We start from the raw sequence: 18,978 nt of genomic DNA, 5'->3' as shown, positions 1-18,978 counted from the left end.
AGGAGAATGCCTTGCTATTTGAAGCCCTTTCCTGAGTCACTCAGGTCCCGATCCAGCAAAACATTTAAGCACATGCAAGCGGTCCCAATGGGACTTAAAGTTAAGCACCGTTGCTGGATCATGCCCTGTGACCGTGATCCAAAGCCCACTGAGTCAATACACTCGTTGACATCACTGCACGGTGGGTGAGGCCTTACAAGTGAAATTCACTCCTGCACACAGGGCCAGCACGAGGGCTAGACACCACTTAGGCCTGGTGTGACGCTGTAAGTGGTGCTTGTAGCTGTATTCCGGGCATAGGGGAGAATTGCTTTCTATCCGCGGACTATTTTTGCAGATCGAATTTGGATAGAAATTTTGTATCCGCTCAGGGCTCTAGGAATAGCTACTCTCTAGGAAGTAACGAATTCAGCACACTTGGGTGAGAGGGTTTTGTGTGTGGACGCAAGCCGGGGTCGGGGCAACACCCGAGAAAGAGCCTGCATTAACTTGATAGTGAAGATGAACCCGAAGTGACTTAGGAGCTGAAGTCTCATTTTCAAAAGTGGCTCAGACACCTTGGTATTTCCTTCAAACTGCCCTAGGGGTTGGACCCGGATTCAGATCTGCCTTGTTCTGTGTGTTAGATTTTCATAGATTCATAGATGGTGGTGATGGGGGACTTCAACTATCCGGATATATGTTGGGAAAATAACTCAGCGGGGCACAGACTATCCAACAAATTCTTGGACTGCATTGGAGACAACTTTTTATTTCAGAAGGTTGAAAAAGCTACTAGGGGGGAAGCTGTTCTAGACTTGATTTTAACAAATAGGGAGGAACTCGTTGAGAATGTGAAAGTAGAAGGCAGCCTGGGTGAAAGTGATCATGAAATCATAGAGTTTGCAATTCTAAGGAAGGGTAGAAGGGAGAACAGCAAAATAGAGACAATGGATTTCAGGAAGGCAGATTTTGGGAAGCTCAGAGAGCTGATAGGTAAGGTCCCATGGGAATCAAGACTGAGGGGAAAAACAACTGAGGAGAGTTGGCAGTTTTTCAAAGGGACACTATTAAGGGCCCAAAAGCAAGCTATTCCGCTGGTTAGGAAAGATAGAAAATGTGGCAAAAGACCACCTTGGCTTAACCACGAGATCTTGCACGATCTAAAAAATAAAAAGGAGTCATATAAAAAATGGAAACTAGGACAGATTACAAAGGATGAATATAGGCAAACAACACAGGAATGCAGGGGCAAGATTAGAAAGGCAAAGGCACAAAATGAGCTCAAACTAGCTACGGGAATAAAAGGAAACAAGAAGACTTTTTATCAATACATTAGAAGCAAGAGGAAGACCAAAGACAGGGTAGGCCCACTGCTTAGTGAAGAGGGAGAAACAGTAACAGGAAACTTGGAAATGGCAGAGATGCTTAATGACTTCTTTGTTTCGGTGTTCACCGAGAAGTCTGAAGGAATGCCTAACATAGTGAATACTAATGGGAAGGGGGTAGGTTTAGCGGATAAAATAAAAAAAGAACAAGTTAAAAATCACTTAGAAAAGTTAGATGCCTGCAAGTCACCCGGGCCTGATGAAATGCATCCTAGAATACTCAAGGAGCTAATAGAGGAGGTATCTGAGCCTCTAGCTATTATCTTTGGAAAGTCATGGGAGACGGGAGAGATTCCAGAAGACTGGAAAAGGGCAAATATAGTGCCCATCTATAAAAAGGGAAATAAAAACAACCCAGGAAACTACAGACCAGTTAGTTTAACTTCTGTGCCAGGGAAGATAATGGAGCAAGTAATTAAGGAAATCATCTGCAAACACTTGGAAGGTGGTAAGGTGATAGGGAACAGCCAGCATGGATTTGTGAAGAACAAATCATGTCAAACCAATCTGATAGCTTTCTTTGATAGGATAACGAGCCTTGTGGATAAGGGTGAAGCGGTGGATGTGGTATACCTAGACTTTAGTAAGGCATTTGATACGGTCTCGCATGATATTCTTATCGATAAACTAGGCAAATACAATTTAGATGGGGCTACTATAAGGTGGGTGCATAACTGGCTGGATAACCATACTCAGAGAGTTGTTATTAATGGTTCCCAATCCTGCTGGAAAGGCGTAACGAGTGGGGTACCGCAGGGGTCTGTTTTGGGACCGGCTCTGTTCAATATCTTCATCAACGACTTAGATATTGGCATAGAAAGTACGCTTATTAAGTTTGCGGATGATACCAAACTGGGAGGGATTGCAACTGCTTTGGAGGACAGGGTCATAATTCAAAATGATCTGGACAAATTGGAGAAATGGGCTGAGGTAAACAGGATGAAGTTTAACAAAGACAAATGCAAAGTGCTCCACTTAGGAAGGAAAAATCAGTTTCACACATACAGAATGGGAAAAGACTGTCTAGGAAGGAGTACGGCAGAAAGGGATCTAGGGGTTATAGTGGACCACAAACTAAATATGAGTCAACAGTGTGATGCTGTTGCAAAAAAAGCAAACATGATTCTGGGATGTATTAACAGGTGTGTTGTGAGCAAGACACGAGAAGTCATTCTTCCGCTCTACTCTGCTCTGGTTAGGCCTCAGCTGGAGTATTGTGTCCAGTTCTGGGCGCCGCATTTTTAAAAAGATGTGGAGAAATTGGAAAGGGTCCAGAGAAGAGCAACAAGAATGATTAAAGGTCTTGAGAAAATGACCTATGAAGGAAGGCTGAAAGAATTGGGATTGTTTAGTTTGGAAAAGAGAAGACTGAGAGGGGACATGATAGCGGTTTTCAGGTATTTAAAAGGGTGTCATAAGGAGGAGGGAGAGAACTTGTTCACCTTAGCCTCTAAGGATAGAACTAGAAACAATGGGTTTAAACTGCAGCAAGGGAGGTCTAGGTTGGACATTAGGAAAAAGTTCCTAACTGTCAGGGTGGTTAAACACTGGAATAAATTGCCTAGGGAGGTTGTGGAATCTCCATCTCTGGAGATATTTAAGAGTAGGTTAGATAAATGTCTATCAGGGATGGTCTAGACAGTATTTGGTCCTGCCATGCGGGCAGGGGACTGGACTCGATGACCTCTCGAGGTCCCTTCCAGTCCTAGAATCTATGAATCAGCCCCAGCAGCTGCTGATCACGCCCAAGGGTGGCTGAAAGTAGGACCCAGTGCTCCTCTCCCAGCTGCAGCCCTTAGGGCAGGGGTGGGGAACCTTTTCTCTGTCACTGGCCATTGACCCACAGGAAAAATCAATCACGGGCCACTTACCTGCCAGGAGGGCGTGGAGGCTTGGTGCTTCCCCTGCAGCGGGTGGTGGGAGAGGGCGCCACGGGCCAGATGAAATTAACTAAGGGGCTGGATCCAGCCTGCGGGCCGTAGCTTTCCCCGCCCCTGCCTTAGGAGATCGGTGGACAAGCCGGTCACTCCCTGACACCGCATCTGAGCCCAGCTCCCTGCCCCTAGCCCAAGGCCACAGTCACGGCCCATGGTGCTGAAGGATGTGGTATCCCCGAGATTGCTCCGTGCTCTGCACCCCGGAGCCCGAGGTCCCCACTTCTGCTTGGGATGGTGGAGAGGGGCCTGGGGCTGGGAGGGTCCCTGCTGGGAGCCTTGGAGACTGGGCCAGCGAAGGGCCTGCAGGAACGAGCGCCTCCTGCTGAGCGCACCCCAGACCCTGACGCCCCGGGCTCAGGCTGCAACCTACAAGCAGATCGGGAAGCTGACCGGCCACATCAGGCCTGTGATGTGTCTCACTGTGAACCAGACTGCGAGCAACCATGACCTGGTCGTCACCGGCTCCAAGGATCACTACGTCAAGGTACCCTGGGACCCTCCCTCCCTCCCGCTCACAGGCAGCATAAGGGGCCTTTGAGCCCAGGAACCGCTGCTTGTGCCAGCCCTCCCCACCCCCATGCATAGCCGCTCTCCCGGAGGTGCCAGCTACAGGGGCTCGCTGCCCACCAAAGGCCTGGCGAGGAGGGGACATGCTGGGTGGTTTTGTCCAGAGCGCCCAGCGTCGGCCTAACTCCGCTCCCATGGGGGGCAGGAAGGAGCCGTTCTGTTGATCTCAGCGGGCGCAGAGGGAGGCCAGTACTGAGCACATTTGCAAATGCCACCAGGGTCTGAGAAATGCCATGAGCCCCCCAGCGCTCGTGGCCTGAAGGACCTGGTGGCTTTGCAGCTGGCCAGCGTTCCTGTCCCCACACCTGCCAGGTGTGTCTGTGGGTCACGGGGAGCAGGGTCTGTGCACTGCCCCTAAGAGCATCCTGGAACCCAGATCTGGGAAATGATGGAGGAGCTGCCATGTCTCAAAGTGCTGGGCAGCTCGGCAGCCGTGGAGACCAGAATTCCAGGTGCCCGGCCCAGGCCTCCCCTCCGCACCCCCCGCTTCCTCCTGATGCCTCACGCGTGGAAAGTGGAACCCACCTCCTCCTGCCCTCTGTGGCCTCTGCTGAACCTGCTGCCAAGGAGGCTATTTTGTCTTTGCAACGTGGCCCCTGCCAGCCGGACGCTGAGCTGCGTCCGCACGTTGGCCACCAAACCATTGGAGGAGGTGGAGATTTCCAGTCCCAGCTGAGCCGGGCGAGGTTCGAACCTGCGACCTGTATCTCAGCCCTAGTGCTGAGCCATCGTGTCCCCACATGGCCTCTGCCCAAGGATCCCAGCATGGCATAAGCAGGCAGAACCCTGCCGCTGCCAATCCATCCCTGTCTCATTTCACTGGGCCGTGGCTCAGCATCCCAGTGATAGCTGTGTGGTCGGACGCTCTCGCCATCCCCCTGCCTTGCTGAAAGGGCTGTTGCTGGCCTAATGACCTGAGAGCGACTGGTCTCCTTTGCCACCGGGGTTCACAGCAGCTGCCCTCCGGGCTGTTGCCTTGCAGATGTTTGAGATTGCGGACAGCGTGGTGGGGAACGTCGGCCCCACCCATAACTTCGAGCCCCCGCACTACGACGGCATCGAGTGTCTGGCCATCCAGGGCGACGTGCTCTTCAGCGGCTCTGGGGACAACGGGATCAAGAAGTGGGACCTGCAGCAGCAGGAGCTCCTCCAGGTACGGAGGGGGACGAGCAGGAAGGCCCTGCTGCTGGGCGGGGGGCAGAGAGATGGGCTAGACCCGCAGCGTGCTGTTTCGAGGGCCAGTGCCAGGGTCTGGAGCGAGGACTTAGAACCTGCTGGAGAGTCGCTGTCCAGTCTGGAGCGTGCTCCTGCCATCCTGGGGGCAGAGGATCAGACAGCAGACACAAGGACCCCATCCCTACGTTGCACATGGGGCCTCCAGGCAATGGAAGAGCCCCGGGGGTTGCAAACGACAGTGGCTGGCAGGGTGGGTCCCGAAGGCAGTTTACAGCCGTGGGCAATGCACGGTAGCCAGTTCTATAGGGCTGGGCCCCACCTGCTGCGGTTAAAGGGCTCAGTGGCCTATGGGGAATGGGGACAGGTTGGTCTGGGGGTAGATAGCGCTCGGCGGTGTCCCTATTTCTGACCCCAGTGAGTGTGGCTGTCTGGTCTCCGGGCGCCACAGGCTGCGGTGCCTGGCTCTCCAGGTCAGTGGTGACGCGCTGCAGTGCGGGGATGGCCTCCGGTGGGTCTGGGATAGAACAGCAGCCGAAGGGGGCGTGCAGGCCGGTGCTGGGAGGCAGGAGGTCTGGCTCTGCCATGAGACTTGGCTAACATTTCAGAGGCCTCCATTGATTTTTTTTTTTTTTTTTTTTAGTGGTGGGGGGCTCTGTTTTGGAGAACCTACCATGTGCCCGCCCGGGGCTGGGTTGTTCAGAGGAGCTGGGCACTGTGGGAGTCAAGGGGAGCAGTGGGGGCTCTGCCCCTCTGAAAATGGGGTGGTCGGGGTGTCCCCCAAAATGGAGCTGCCCAGAGCTAGTCACCATTTGTGGCTGTGTGACCCTCCCCCACAGTCTCTCCCCTATGAAATGAGGCTAATGCTCATTTTTCTTCCCACTGGAGCGCTGAGGATTGATGGCAGACAAATAATTAGAGAGATGGGGGGTGAGGGGGAATCTCTTTTATTGGACCAGCTCCTGTGGGTGGAAGGGACAAGCTTTCAAGCCCCACCCTGGAAGAAGAGCTGAGTTTGCAGACTTGTCCCTTCCCCCCCCCCCCCGAAATTGGCCCAATCAAAGAGATTCTCTCCCCCATCTTGTGTGTCTCGTATCCTGGTTGCCAGCTCGGCTTGGATTGATTAGAGCTTGGAGATCCCCTGGTCAATCCCAATGAGCAATTGTCTCCTGGGGCGGAGCCCTCTTCTCTCCTGCTGAGCTGCTTCTGTAGCTCACCAGAGTCCCCTTGTCTTGAATTCAAATCCTCGGCTGCTGCTTGATGAGAAATCGAGCGGAGCTTAAAAATTCCAGCTCTCAGCCACGGTACAGATGTGGGGGGTTTGTCTCAGCCCATTACAGAGCCAGCAGCCAGCTGCAAACCCAGCATCTGGCTCTGGCTGCTGGCCTGACCCTGCCCTGGAGCTCAGGGGGCAGTTTGGGTCTTGATGGCCCCGGCTGGCAGCGTGGATCGTGGGCGCTCACTGGCTCTGCCCTGTCTCTGTGCCTGCCAGCAAATCCCCAACGCGCACAAGGACTGGGTCTGTGCCCTGGCCTTCGTCCCCGGCCGCCCCATGCTGCTGAGCGCCTGCCGCGGGGTCGTGGTGAAGGTCTGGAACATGGAGAACTTCTCGCCCGTTGGGGAGATCAAGGGCCACGACAGCCCCATCAATGCCATCTGCACCAATTCCAAGCACATATTCACTGCTTCCAGGTGAGGGCAGTGGGTAGGGCTAGGCCCCTGCGGCATGGGAGAGGGAGGTCTGACCCCCAACTCCCCCCAGTGCAGCAGAGCTGCAGGAGCTCTCCAAACCCACTGTTGCTCCCCCCATGTGGCAGGGCCTGGAATGGCACTGGGAGTGAGGGATGGGAACAGCGCCGGAGCCAGGCTGCAGGCGGTTTGGTGTGGGGCAGCAGTCGGCTGCAGGGCCCCCAACCCCTCTCCATCTAGCCTCTCCTCTCCTCCATCTCTCAGCCATTGTTAGGTCGCCCCACAGTGAGGCTCTTCTGCCCCATCCAGTTATGCCAAGCGCTGGTCCTGCCCTGCCCCGCCATGCTTTTGGGATGCTCTTGCCAGCTCCTTTGATGTGCCGGGACTAGCCAGACCTGGTGCTGCTGGCCCTGCCACCCTCAGCGCAGAGAACGGACTTCCTGCCAACCGGGCACCAGCTCCTCCTCGACGGCGCCTTGTGCATCTCCAATGAGAGCACCACCGCCCCCTCCTTCCGCTCCCCGGCCCCTGTGCACAGCCCTGGCCCCCAGAGTGGGTCCCCGGGTTCACAATGTCTCTGGCACCGTCTCTGATCTCCTCTTTTCCGACCATGTCCCTTTTCTCCTTTCCTTTCTCTTCCGCCCCCCCCCCCCCCTCCACCCTCTGTTTCTCTCTGTGCCGCAGTGACTGCCAGGTAAAGCTATGGACTTACGTGCCTGGGCTCACCCCCTGCCTTCCTCACTTCCTCACCGCGTCCTTGCCATAAAGGGGCGTGCCACTAGCCTGCCTTGACCCTCCTCCTCCTCCTCTCTCTGGCTCTCACCCCCTCTGGCTCTCTCTCCTTTTCTTTCTCTGTCTCTTCTCTCTCCGCTCTGGTCTCAGCTGCTTCTTAACAGTATGAGATTCTTTTGGATTTTCCCCCCATGTAGAGCTCTTTGCAAGAGGAGACTGTCCTCTTGCCCCCCCCCTCCCAGTCCCCCAGGTGATTGGATCCAGCGGCCAGCTCGGGGCTGCATGGGGTTTGCCCATCTGACTACTGCTCCTCCTGGGCCACTGCTGGGGGGATCCCCGCCCCATCCCCATCCCCCACTGCGTCACTGGCCACTGCCAGTGAGGTGCCACTGGCTGAGCCTGCGCTCTGGTAGAGTGCCCCGTTACTGGCGCTCTGGGGGATTATCCCGCTGGCGGGCAGCTGGGCGCATCTGCTCCCTCCTTGCGCCGGTGCCCGCCCGCTTGGGGCACAGCGGCCTTGCTCTCCTGGGCTGCAGCGTGATGCATTTGGGGGCGGGGGAGTTGGGGGCAGGGCGTGGCCTATAGCTGATTGTACTCGCTGTGCTGCCTCTCCCAGCTGGGGCAGGGGCAGCCCCCGGCCTCACTTCCTCTCTCTCTTCCTTCCCCAGCGACCTGACAGTGAAGCTCTGGAGCTGGAGAAGATTGCTGAACGGCCCGACCTAGGCACTGGAAAGGCCGGAGCCAGGGGGACTGTCAGGCTCCCTGGCGGGCCCAGGCCCCAGCCCCTCTCCCTGGCTGTGAAGAGCTGGGAGCGGCCTGGCCTGTGTGTGCTCCAGTTTCCAGGACTCTGGGGTGACGGCGTCTCAGCTGGGGCTTTGTGAACTGCCCGCTTCCACGGCTAGGGGGCGTCGTTCCCGTCCAGCCCCACGCTGGGTTTCCATGATGCAGAGGGCTTTCTGCTGACCAGGGCGTGGCCAGGCAGTGCTTCGGGACATGGCCTTGCCAGCCACGGGGAGGCCCCCAAGCTGAGAGACTCAACGGGATCATTCCAATCTGTCCCGCAGCCCGTTCAGCAGCCCCAGATCCTGGATGTGCGAGAGGGATCCTGCCAGCTGCATCCTGCTGCTGGCCTCTGCTCCTCCTGGGTGCCTGGGGTCTCATTCCTTCTGCAAGCGGGTGCAGGCCCCTCTCCACGCTTCGTCGTTCAGCAGAGCTGGGATCTGCCGGCCGGTACCGAAATACGGAGAGGGCTTGTGTGCTGCCGACCCCAGCCTAGCACCAGCAGGGTGCATGGAGCCCCGTTCGCAGCACTGGCTGCGGTACCATCCTGGAGCTGGGACTCACTCTGTCCCATCTGCTACCATGTGTGCTGCAGGGGCAGGGCTGACTAAGGTCTAGCACCCTACGGCTCACCCCTTTCAGGCCCCCAATTAGCGGTTAGCACCGTAGAGCCAGAGTGCTAGCCCGGTTCCCACTAATCACTGGTGACAGGGCACAGTGTCCACTTCAGAAGCTGACTCCTTTAGCCCCCAAAGCCTTGGGGGAAGCCTGTGGTTCCGACAGGTCCCATCCCTTATGCTCCTCAGGACACAGTAGTAACCCCCCTTCTGAGGGCCCTGTTCTGCAGCCCTTATGTTGGGCAGGGCCGTGGGCCTGCAGCAGGAGACTGCTTGGCAGCGCTCCCCAGCATAAGGGTTACAGACCTGGGGCCGCACTACTCGGAAGGTGGAGTCTCATGAGCAACGGGGTGTCCCAGCACTGACTCTCTCCCAGGACCCTGTTTCCTTCCTGGTCCTTTACACTCAGCCCTTCCACCTCCCGCTGACCCCCATTTCAGGTACGATCCCCCAAAGAGTACAAGGGTCAGTTTTTTCTCTGAGCTGACAGCGTCTCCCATCCCACCATCCCCTTCAGCCCTAGAAACAAAGTCACTTGCTTTAAGATTCCAAGGCAAAGTTTCTCTCTGGCCAGAGCTGGGTTGTGGGACCCAGGGGAGTAGGACAAATGGCCTTCATCGGTGGCCTCTTCAAAGGCAGTGGGCCATTGGCACTGGGACTGACCCAGAGCGGGGCTCGTTCCACCCCTCCCTGCCATACCCCAAAGTTCCACCCCGCGATTCTTCTGGTGCCCAGCCCTGCAACTCTTAGCTGAATTGTCCCATGCCTCACCCTGTTCGTCCAGGGGCTCCTCCACCTTCCACTACAGGCCTGCTTTACCCTGGGACAATGCCCAGCCTGGGGTGTAGTCTGTCTGCATGATCCCCACCAGGCACTGGCAGGAGCACTGCTTTACATTAAGGTTCTTTTGGTGATGGGCTAACCTTACCCCTGTCCTGCATTTCCAGTGTGAACAGCTGTAGATGGAAACCCAGACAGTAGAGATGGAGCAGGACTAACCGTGGTCACTTTGTCTAGCCCTCACCCTGTGTCTATACTATAGAAGTGTTGCAAACAGCAGGTGCATTTTCCTGCCCGGATAGGATTTTGGAGATGTTAACGCTTGCTACGGCTTTCTCGCTGTATGGGTTGTGGGATCCATTGGAGCAGTCTGTGTTCAGGAGAAGATGTGTAGATCTTTTATACCCTGATGTATTACTGTAATTACAATTATTTAATCAATAAAATGAATAAAAGCATTAAGTACATCAAAAAACATCAAAATGAAACAGAGGATTGCTATGTACAGGGTGGGAGATTGCATGTGAGTGATGTTCGTCCATCGTTATCGATGAAGACCTCAACCACTCATTCTTTCGATGACCGGGCTCTGTACGTCTGAAGATGACTGATCAGTCCTATTCGGGCGTGGAACGTCCTGTCACACGTCGGGCAGACAAGTAATGGCACTGTCGATGATGTACAAGCAGCTCTAGACTTGCGCAGCTCACGCTTTTTTTCAGCCTCAGCAATTCGCCTCGCCTCAGAGGTATTACTGCCTGTGTGAATGAATGTATAGCCACAGCCTGACTGGGACAGCTGTCCTTCATTAGCAAGGCGAGTTTCGCTAAGGGCTGCAATGTCAATGTTGTAGCGTGCGAGCTCTCTAGCGACAAGTGCTGTTCTTCTCTCCGGTCTATCTGCCGTGATGTTGTCCAGTAACGTGTGCACATTCCATGTGCCAATAGTGATCGGTGTCACTCTAAGTTTTGTTTTTATACGACCGCTTTTGTGGGATCCCCGCCAGCCGCGGTATGCTGGCCAGGGTAAGGTGAAGCAGGCAATGTTTAAGGCACCTTTTCTAGCCTCCTCATTCTACGGAGGTGAGCAGTGCAATCCTGAATAGGGCTGCTCAGTCGCTCAACAAGATGCCGAGCTCCACTGCTGCTTCGGTCAGTGAGGAACGACCATTATGCCTGAGCCGCCTATGTGCAGGTCCGCAGCTACAGCTCCCAGTGTATCCACACCTGCTGCTTCGTCGCTCGCCCATCGCCACAGGACTTGATATGATGTAATAGGATACGATATGTCGAGACTTGCGCATGAATTGGATTAAAGTGAGGGAGAGTTGCGCGATGTCAGCCTCACTCTCTCTTCCCAGTTCCTATCTGTATCCAGTGGCAAGAACAGAAGTCGAGACGGCTGGAGATAGGGCAGGGCGCAGTGGATGACCAGGACGCCTACGTGTCTTGTTGTGCTCTTAAGCGTTCCACAACGCTTGCTGTCATCACCTTCGTGACCATTGAACCAGGTTGCCTCAGTCAGCCAGATCCAGCCTTCGCATGCAATGGGTAGACAGGCCCTAACTCACAGAGAGTCTCATACTCATCGGCTACCCTCACCTGGTTTAGCCCACCGGTCGAGACGGTCTCCGGGGTGTGGCCGCTGTCACATGCTGACAGCTCCTTGGAGTCACAGGTGAGAGCTGGGTATTGTCAAGTGGGGACCAAAGTGGATGAGCTACTCCTAGGAGTACGACTGCTCCCCCATCAGAGGTACTACCCCTCCCTGACAACCCCATGTGAGTAGATAACCGCTCGATAGCTTTCTTCACCATGTAGTTTTTGACAGGTTACCACACCCCATCCCCATTGCCGGCGCCGTCCCCATTTTTCTGTGTTTTGCCGGGGGAAGGTTGCGTACTTGTGTTTTGACATATTTAGAGAAAAAAGTATGAAAGACTAGAAAGAGAGACTGTAAGGGGTTTGCAGCTCCCTCCCCGTCCGTCTGCGCAGGAGACAACACTAGGGTGACCAGACGTCCCGATAAAATCGGGACCGTCCCGATATTTAGGTATTTGTCCCGCATCCCGATTGATCTTCGGTCGGGACGCTGCACTCCGCTTTTTTTTTTTTTTTTCTCCGCCGGCAGCACTCAGCTGTTCTCGGCTTTTTTTTTTTTTTCTTCTCCTCTGACTGCCGGCAGCACTCAGCTGTTCTCCGTTGGTTCCCCCCCCCCCCTCCTAAAAACCAGAGGCTGAAGGTATGCATACCTAAGGAAGGGTGAATAATCTCCTCTGACTGCCCACAGCACTCGGCTGTTCTCAGCTCCTGCCCCCGACTGCCGGCAGCACTGGGCCACAGTAGAGAATTGGGAGAGGGAGCTGTTTGTGTCCTTATACCGGCAGCACTCAGTTTTTTGGGTTTTTTTGCTCCACCAGATACCCCCCCCCTTGTGTCCCGATATTTTCTTCCTGTCATCTGGTCACCCTAGACAACACTCCTCGCTATGATACTTCTGGGATACCTTGGTTCAGGGGAAAATTAGCTCAGTGTTAATGGTTCAGGCCTGCAGTCAGACCGAGCAAAGATAGAGAGTCTGTGTCACAGGGCAACGGTGAGGGATGATCTCTTCCGGCCTCTAAGTGCCCTCTACAGGCTGGTGTCTCGCCTGCCGCTGGTCCCGGTGTACCTCCCAGACCCCGGTGCCCCTCTACGTCAGGGTCCTGCCCCCGGCAGTAACCCACTATCTGGGTGTCCAGGGGAACCCCCAACCCTCTAACCACACCTTGCCTCAGTGGCTACTGCCAGTCACTGTCTAGCCCCCGCTCACTGGGGCGGACTGCAGTATATAAACCACGCATCATCGGCAAGGGGGGTTGGACCAGCTGCCTCTGCCTATCTCTCGGGTGCCCCTCTGCAGCCCGAGTACCTTTTTTAGGTGTAAGAGTATCCGGACTCACCCCTGCGGCGCCTCCTGCTGGTCGTCCAGGGAATTAGCTCTCCAGCCTCTGGAGCGCCCTCTGCAGGCCAGTGATCCGCCTGGCCTCTGCACGCAGGCTCCCGTGTCCTTCCCAGGACCCCGGTGCCCCTTGTTCTGGGTGCTGCCCCCTGGCAGTACCCACACATGCTAGGTCTCCCCTCCCAGGTGAACCCCTACCCACTAACCCCACCTCACCTCAGGATAAGGCCACTGCCAGTTACCAGGTAGCCCCCACTCTCTGGGGCAGACTGCAGTATAAGCCACTCATCGGCAAGGTTGGGTTCGGACCTGCTGCCTTGGCTTGGGCTGCCCTCTGCAACCCCCAGTACCCCTTGGCCTATTACCAGGCCACAGCCTGGGGCTATCCAGGCTGGAGCTCCACAGCTCCTCAGCCTTTCCCCAGCCCTGCTCCACTCAGGTATCCTGTCTAGCTCCCTGCAGCCAGGCCCTTCTCTCTCTGCACTCAGAAAGAGACTCTTGAGCTCCTGGCTCCCAGCCTTCTTATACAGGCCAGCTGGGGCTGATTGGGGCATGGCCCAGCTGTGGCTACTTCCCCAATCAGCCCAGTAGCTTTTCCCTTTGCCCCAGCCCTCTGCCAGGGCTGTTTTAAACCCCTCAGGCAGGAGTGCAGTAGCCACCCTGCTACACACCCCCCACCTCAAGATCCCCTCCACCGGGGGGGTAGGGTGTCTGTCTATCCCTAACGCCCCAGCATTCCTCTCAGCTGGGCCCGCAGGAAATCCCTCTCTGCTCGCAGGCTGTCCAGTGCAAGGAGCAGCTGCTCACTTCCTCCATAGTTTGGGTTCCCATGGTTGCCTTTTCAGCTCCCCCATGGGATCCCAGGTTTGTCTGGGGCCTCCCTGCCCCTGACAATCCCCTCTGTGGGGCCCTGGTCGTCACCACCCCCTCCTTCGGGGCAGTCTCAGACCCAGCCTGATCCTCTGGCCTCCCCCTCCGTCTCTGGGGGCTAGGCCGCTTTTCCCGGCGCCCCTTGTGGCAGAGGAGGCACAGCCAGTGCTCACCCCTGCCCACCTCAGGGCTAGCCTGGGCCCTGCGAGTTCCGTGAGGGCACTCCCCCTTCTTGTGCCCTGGCTCCCCACAGGCCCAACACAATTTGAGCCCCCCTGTTGGCTTCACAGGGGGCACTCGAGTCAGTCCACGGTCTGTCTCTGGCACAGCCCTTCCTTCAGGGCTCGCCTGGGCCCTGTGAGGGCACACCCTCTTCAAGTGTCCTGGTTCCCCACAGGCCCAACAGTTCTTTGACCTTGGCACCGGCCTCCTGCCCAAGGTGCCTGGCCCCCAATGAGGTCCTTGTGCCCTCCCCCGCAGCAGCTGGAGCAGCCTGGCTTGCTGCTCGGCGAGACGGGCCACACGGGCTCTCCAATAATAGTCCTTCATGGTTTTCTCCACCTTTGGTTCTCAAGTCTCTGCATTGGGCAATAGTCCACAGTCCTTGCCTTGGCCCCTTGTGTCACGGGTGGACCGCTATACCCGCATTCTCCACCATATGTAAGAGTATCCGGACTCACCCCTGCGGCGCCTCCTGCTGGTCGTCCAGGGAATTAGCTCTCCAGCCTCTGGAGCGCCCTCTGCAGGCCAGTGATGCGCCTGTCCTCTGCATTCAGGCTCCAGTGTCCCTCCCCGGACCCCGGTGCCCCTTGCTCTGGGTGCTGCCCCCTGGCAGTACCCACACACGCTAGGTCTCCCCTCCCAGGGGAACCCCCACCCACTAACCCCACCTCACCTCAGGATAAGGCCACTGCCAGTCACCAGCTAGCCCCCACTCTCTGGGGCAGACTGCAGTATAGGCCACTCATCATCGGCAAGGTTGGGTTCGGACCTGCTGCCTTGGCCTAGCCCTGGGCTGCCCTCTGCAACCCCCAGTACCTCTTGGCCTATTACCAGGCCACAGCCTGGGGCTATCCAGGCTGGAGCTCCCCAGCTCCTCAGCCTTTCCCCAGTCCTGCTCCACTCAGGTATCCTGTCTAGCTCCCTGCAGCCAAGCCCTTCTCTCTCTGCACTCAGAGAGAGACTCTTGAGCTCCTGGCTCCCAGCCTTCTTATACAGGCCAGCTGGGGCCTGATTGGGGCATGGCCCAGCTGTGGCTACTTCCCCAATCAGCCCAGTAGCTTTTCCCTTTGCCCCAGCCCTCTTCCAGGACTCTTTTAAACCCCTCAGGCAGGAGCGGGGTAGCCACCCTGCTACAGTAGGCCTTTATCTAGGCCTGCAGCCTGGGGTTTTGCCCAGCGCCCTCAATCAGGGCGGGGCGGCAATCGAGAAGGGGCTGTGGCCTACAGGCAGGCAGGCAGGCAGAGCAACAGAAGGTCCATTTGCCTGGCCACTGATCAGGGTGGGGCAGCAAGCAAGTAGGGGGGCTCTGGCCTACAGTCCGGCAGAGCTGTGGCAGTCTAGGGGAGGTTACCTCTCTGGTGGGAGAGTCAGCACAACCGTCTGGCATCCGGATTCAGGTGGGAGCCAGACCAATGCAGGCCTCCTGACAACCAGGTGGGGATGCTACCACTCCTGACGTTGGGTTGCCAGGGGTAGGGGAACCCAGGCCCTCCCACTCACCTACATCCCATCCCAGGGCCCTAATAGAAGCGGAGTGGCCTGCCACTGGGTCAGCGGGGAAAATCCAACTGCAACACACTGGCTGGCTTGTAGTCAATGACACAGCTGAATCTGATTTGGCTTCCCTGGGCTCCTTCCTGCACGACCATTCTGTGTGTACATGGGTTCCAGGGTTGTTGTTTGCCTTGGACCACGAAAAAGTTCAAGGAGCTGAGATTACAGAAAAGTCCCATAAAATGTAAAAGGGCTTAAAGCCAATGGGGTTCTCTCTCTCCCTCTTTCTCTCTCCACATACACCACATCTATCTATCTATCTATCCCCATACACCCCCTCTATCTATCTAGCTACATACTCCATAGACTCATAGACTCATAGACTTTAAGGTCAGAAGGGACCATTATGATCATCTGGTCTGACCCCCTGCATGCTGCAGGCCACAAAACCGTCCCTACCCTTCCCTTGACTCTGCTGATGAAGTCCCCAAATCCTGTGTTTTAGTGACTTCAATTGGCAGAGAACCCTCCTGCTAGCGATCCCTGCCCCATGCTGCGGAGGAAGGCGAAAAACCTCCAGGGCCTCAGCCAATCTACCCTGGAGGAAAATTCCTTCCCAACCCCAAATATGGCCATCAGTAATACCCCGAGCATGTAGGCAAGAGTCTCCGGCCTGACCCTTGTTAGCCATTATACTATTTACCTACCATTGCTCGGTATTCCTCAGATAATATGTTTTATCATTAAACCATTCCCTCCATAAACTTATCTAACTTAATCTTAAAACCAGACAGGTCCCTCGCCCCCACCGTTTCCCTCGGAAGGCCGTTCCAATATTTCACCCCTCTGACGGTCAGAAATCTTCGTCTAATTTCAAGCCTAAACTTCCCCACGGCCAGTTTATATCCATTCGTTCTCGTGTCCACATTAGTACTAAGCTGGAATAATTCCTCTCCCTCCCTTGTATTTATCCCTCTGATATATTTAAAGAGAGCAATCATATCCCCCCTCAGCCTTCGTTTTGTCAGACTAAACAACCCGAGCTCCTCCAGTCTCCTTTCATACGACAGGTTTTCCATTCCTCTGATCATCCTAGTGGCCCTTCTCTGCACCCGTTCCAATTTGAGTTCATCTTTTTTAAACATGGGAGACCAGAACTGCACACAGTACTCCAAATGAGGTCTCACCAGCGCCTTATACAACGGAAGCAGCACCTCCTTATCCCTACTAGATATGCCTCGCCTAATGCATCCCAAGACCGCATTGGCTTTTTTCACCGCCACATCACATTGTCGACTCATAGTCATCCTCCGGTCTACAAGAACCCCTAGGTCCTTCTCCTCTTCCGTTACTTCTAACCAATGCGTCCCCAGCTTGTAACTAAAATTGTTGTTAGTCATCCCTAAATGCATCACCTTACACTTTTCACTATTAAATTTCATCCTATTTCTGATACTCCAATTCACAAGCTCATTCAAGTCTCCCTGCAGCATATCCCTATCCTCCTCCGAATTGGCAACGCCTCCCACCTTCGTATCGTCCGCAAACTTTATCGGTCCACTCCTGCAATCGGTTCCGAGGTCAGTTATAATAAAATGGGTCCCAAAACCGAACCCTGAGGAACTCCACTGGTAACCTCCCTCCAACCTGACAGTTCACCCTTCAATACCACCCGCTGCATTCTCCCCATTAACCAATTCCTTATCCACCTCTGGATTTTCATATCGATCCCCATCTTTTCCAGTTTAATCAATAATTCCTCATGGGGTACAGTATCAAACGCTTTACTGAAATCCAGGTATATTAGGTCCACCGCATTTCCCTTATCTAATAAGTCCGTTACTTTCTCGAAGAAGGGGATCAGATTCGTTTGGCACGATCTGCCCTTCGTAAAACCATGTTGTAATTTATCGCACTTGCCATTAACCTCAAGGTCCTCAACTACTTTCCCTTTCAGAATTTTCTCCAGCACCTTGCACACTACAGATGTTAAACTAACAGGCCTGTAGTTACCCGGATCACTTTTTTTCCCTTTCTTGAAAATAGGAACCACATTAGCTATTCTCCAGTCTAACGGAACCACTCCTGAGTTTACAGATTCGTTAAATATTATCGCTAATGGGCCTGCTATTTCCCGCGCCAATTCCTTCAATATTCTCGGATGAAGATCATCCGGTCCTCCCGATTTAGCACCATTAAGGCATTCGAGTTTTGTTTCTACCTCGGATACGGTAATCCCCCATTCTGTTTGCCCCTCTGTCACGGTGCTAGTATCCCTAATACCTTCATTGGCCTCATTAAACACCGATGCAAAATATTCATTGAGATATTGTGCCATGCCTAGATTATCTTTAATCTCCTCTCCGGCGAAAGTCTTCAGCGGTCCGACTTCTTCCTTCCCCCCTCTATCTATCCCCATACACCCCATCTATCTATCTATCCCCATATACCACATTTATCTATCTATCTACATACTCCCCCTCTATCTATCTATCTATCCCCATACACCCCATCTATCTATCTATCTACATACTCCTCCTCTATCTATCTATGTATCTATCCGCATACACCCCATCTATCTATCTATCTATCCCCATACACCACATCTATCTATCTACACACTCCCCCTCTATCTATGTATCTATCCGCATACACCCCATCTATCTATCTATCTATCCCCATACACCACATCTATCTATTTATCTATCTACATACTCCCTCTATCTATCTATCTATCTATCTATCTAGAGGGGGAGTATGTAGATAGATAGATGGGGTGTATGCGGATAGATAGATACATAGATAGATAGAGGGGGAGTATGTAGATAGATAGATAGATGGGGTGTATGGGGATAGATAGAGGGGGAGTATGTAGCTAGATAGATAGAGGGGGGTGATGTCGCTAGATATGTGTATGGGGATAGATAAATAGATAGAGGGGGTGTATGGGGATAGATAGATGTGGGGGTGTATGGGGGTAGATAGATAGATGTGGTGTATGTGGAGAGAGAAAAAGGGAGAGAGAGAACTCCATTGGCTTTAAGCCCTTTTACATTTTATGGGACTTTTCTGTAATCTCAGCTCCTTGAACTTTTTCGTGGTCCAAAGCAAACAACAACCCTGGAACCCATGTACACAGAGAATGGTCGTGTAGGAAGGAGCCCAGGGAAGCCAAATCAGATTCAGCTGTGTCATTGACTACAAGCCGGCCAGTGTGTTGCAGTTGGATTTTCCCCGCTGACCCAGTGGCAGGCCACTCCGCTTCTATTAGGGCCCTGGGATGGGACGTAAGTGAGTGGGAGGGCCTGGGTTCCCCTACCCCCGGCAACCCAACGTCAGAAGTGGTAGCCTCCCCACATGGTTGTCAGGAGGCCTGCATTGGTCTGGCTCCCACCTGAATCCGGATGCCAGACGGTTGTGCTGACTCTCCCACCAGAGAGGTAACCTCCCCTAGACTGCCACAGCTCTGCCGGACTGTAGGCCAGAGCCCCCCTACTTGCTTGCTGCCCCACCCTGATCAGTGGCCAGGCAAATGGACCTTCTGTTGCTCTGCCTGCCTGCCTGTAGGCCACAGCCCCTTCTCGATTGCTGCCCTGCCCTGATTGAGGGCCCTGGGCAAACAGACTCTCTACCATTACTTGGCCTGACTGCAGGCTAGAACCATTAACACTGAGCTACTTTTCCCCTGAACCAAGGTACCCGGAAGTATCATAGCAAAGGGCGTGGTCTCCCGCCCAGACGGACGGGGAGGGAGCCGTGAATCCCTTACAGTCTCTCTTTCTACTCATTCATACTTTTTCTCTAAATATG

At 54.7% G+C, this 18,978-nt stretch overlaps 1 long non-coding RNA gene across 1 annotated transcript; it reads left to right on the top strand.

The window, feature by feature from the left end:
• The first annotated feature begins 4,973 nt into the window (after positions 1 to 4,973).
• LOC128836836 (uncharacterized) lies at positions 4,974 to 9,312 on the top strand. The gene is made up of 3 exons (XR_008444841.1): positions 4,974 to 5,024; positions 6,537 to 6,736; positions 8,134 to 9,312. It is a non-coding gene; the product is annotated as an uncharacterized LOC128836836 (long non-coding RNA).
• The last annotated feature ends 9,666 nt before the right edge of the window (positions 9,313 to 18,978 follow it).

This window comes from Malaclemys terrapin, chromosome 4 (assembly GCF_027887155.1).
Source record: "Malaclemys terrapin pileata isolate rMalTer1 chromosome 4, rMalTer1.hap1, whole genome shotgun sequence".
NCBI lineage: Eukaryota > Metazoa > Chordata > Testudines > Emydidae > Malaclemys > Malaclemys terrapin.
This window is presented reverse-complemented; position numbering and strand designations above follow the sequence as displayed.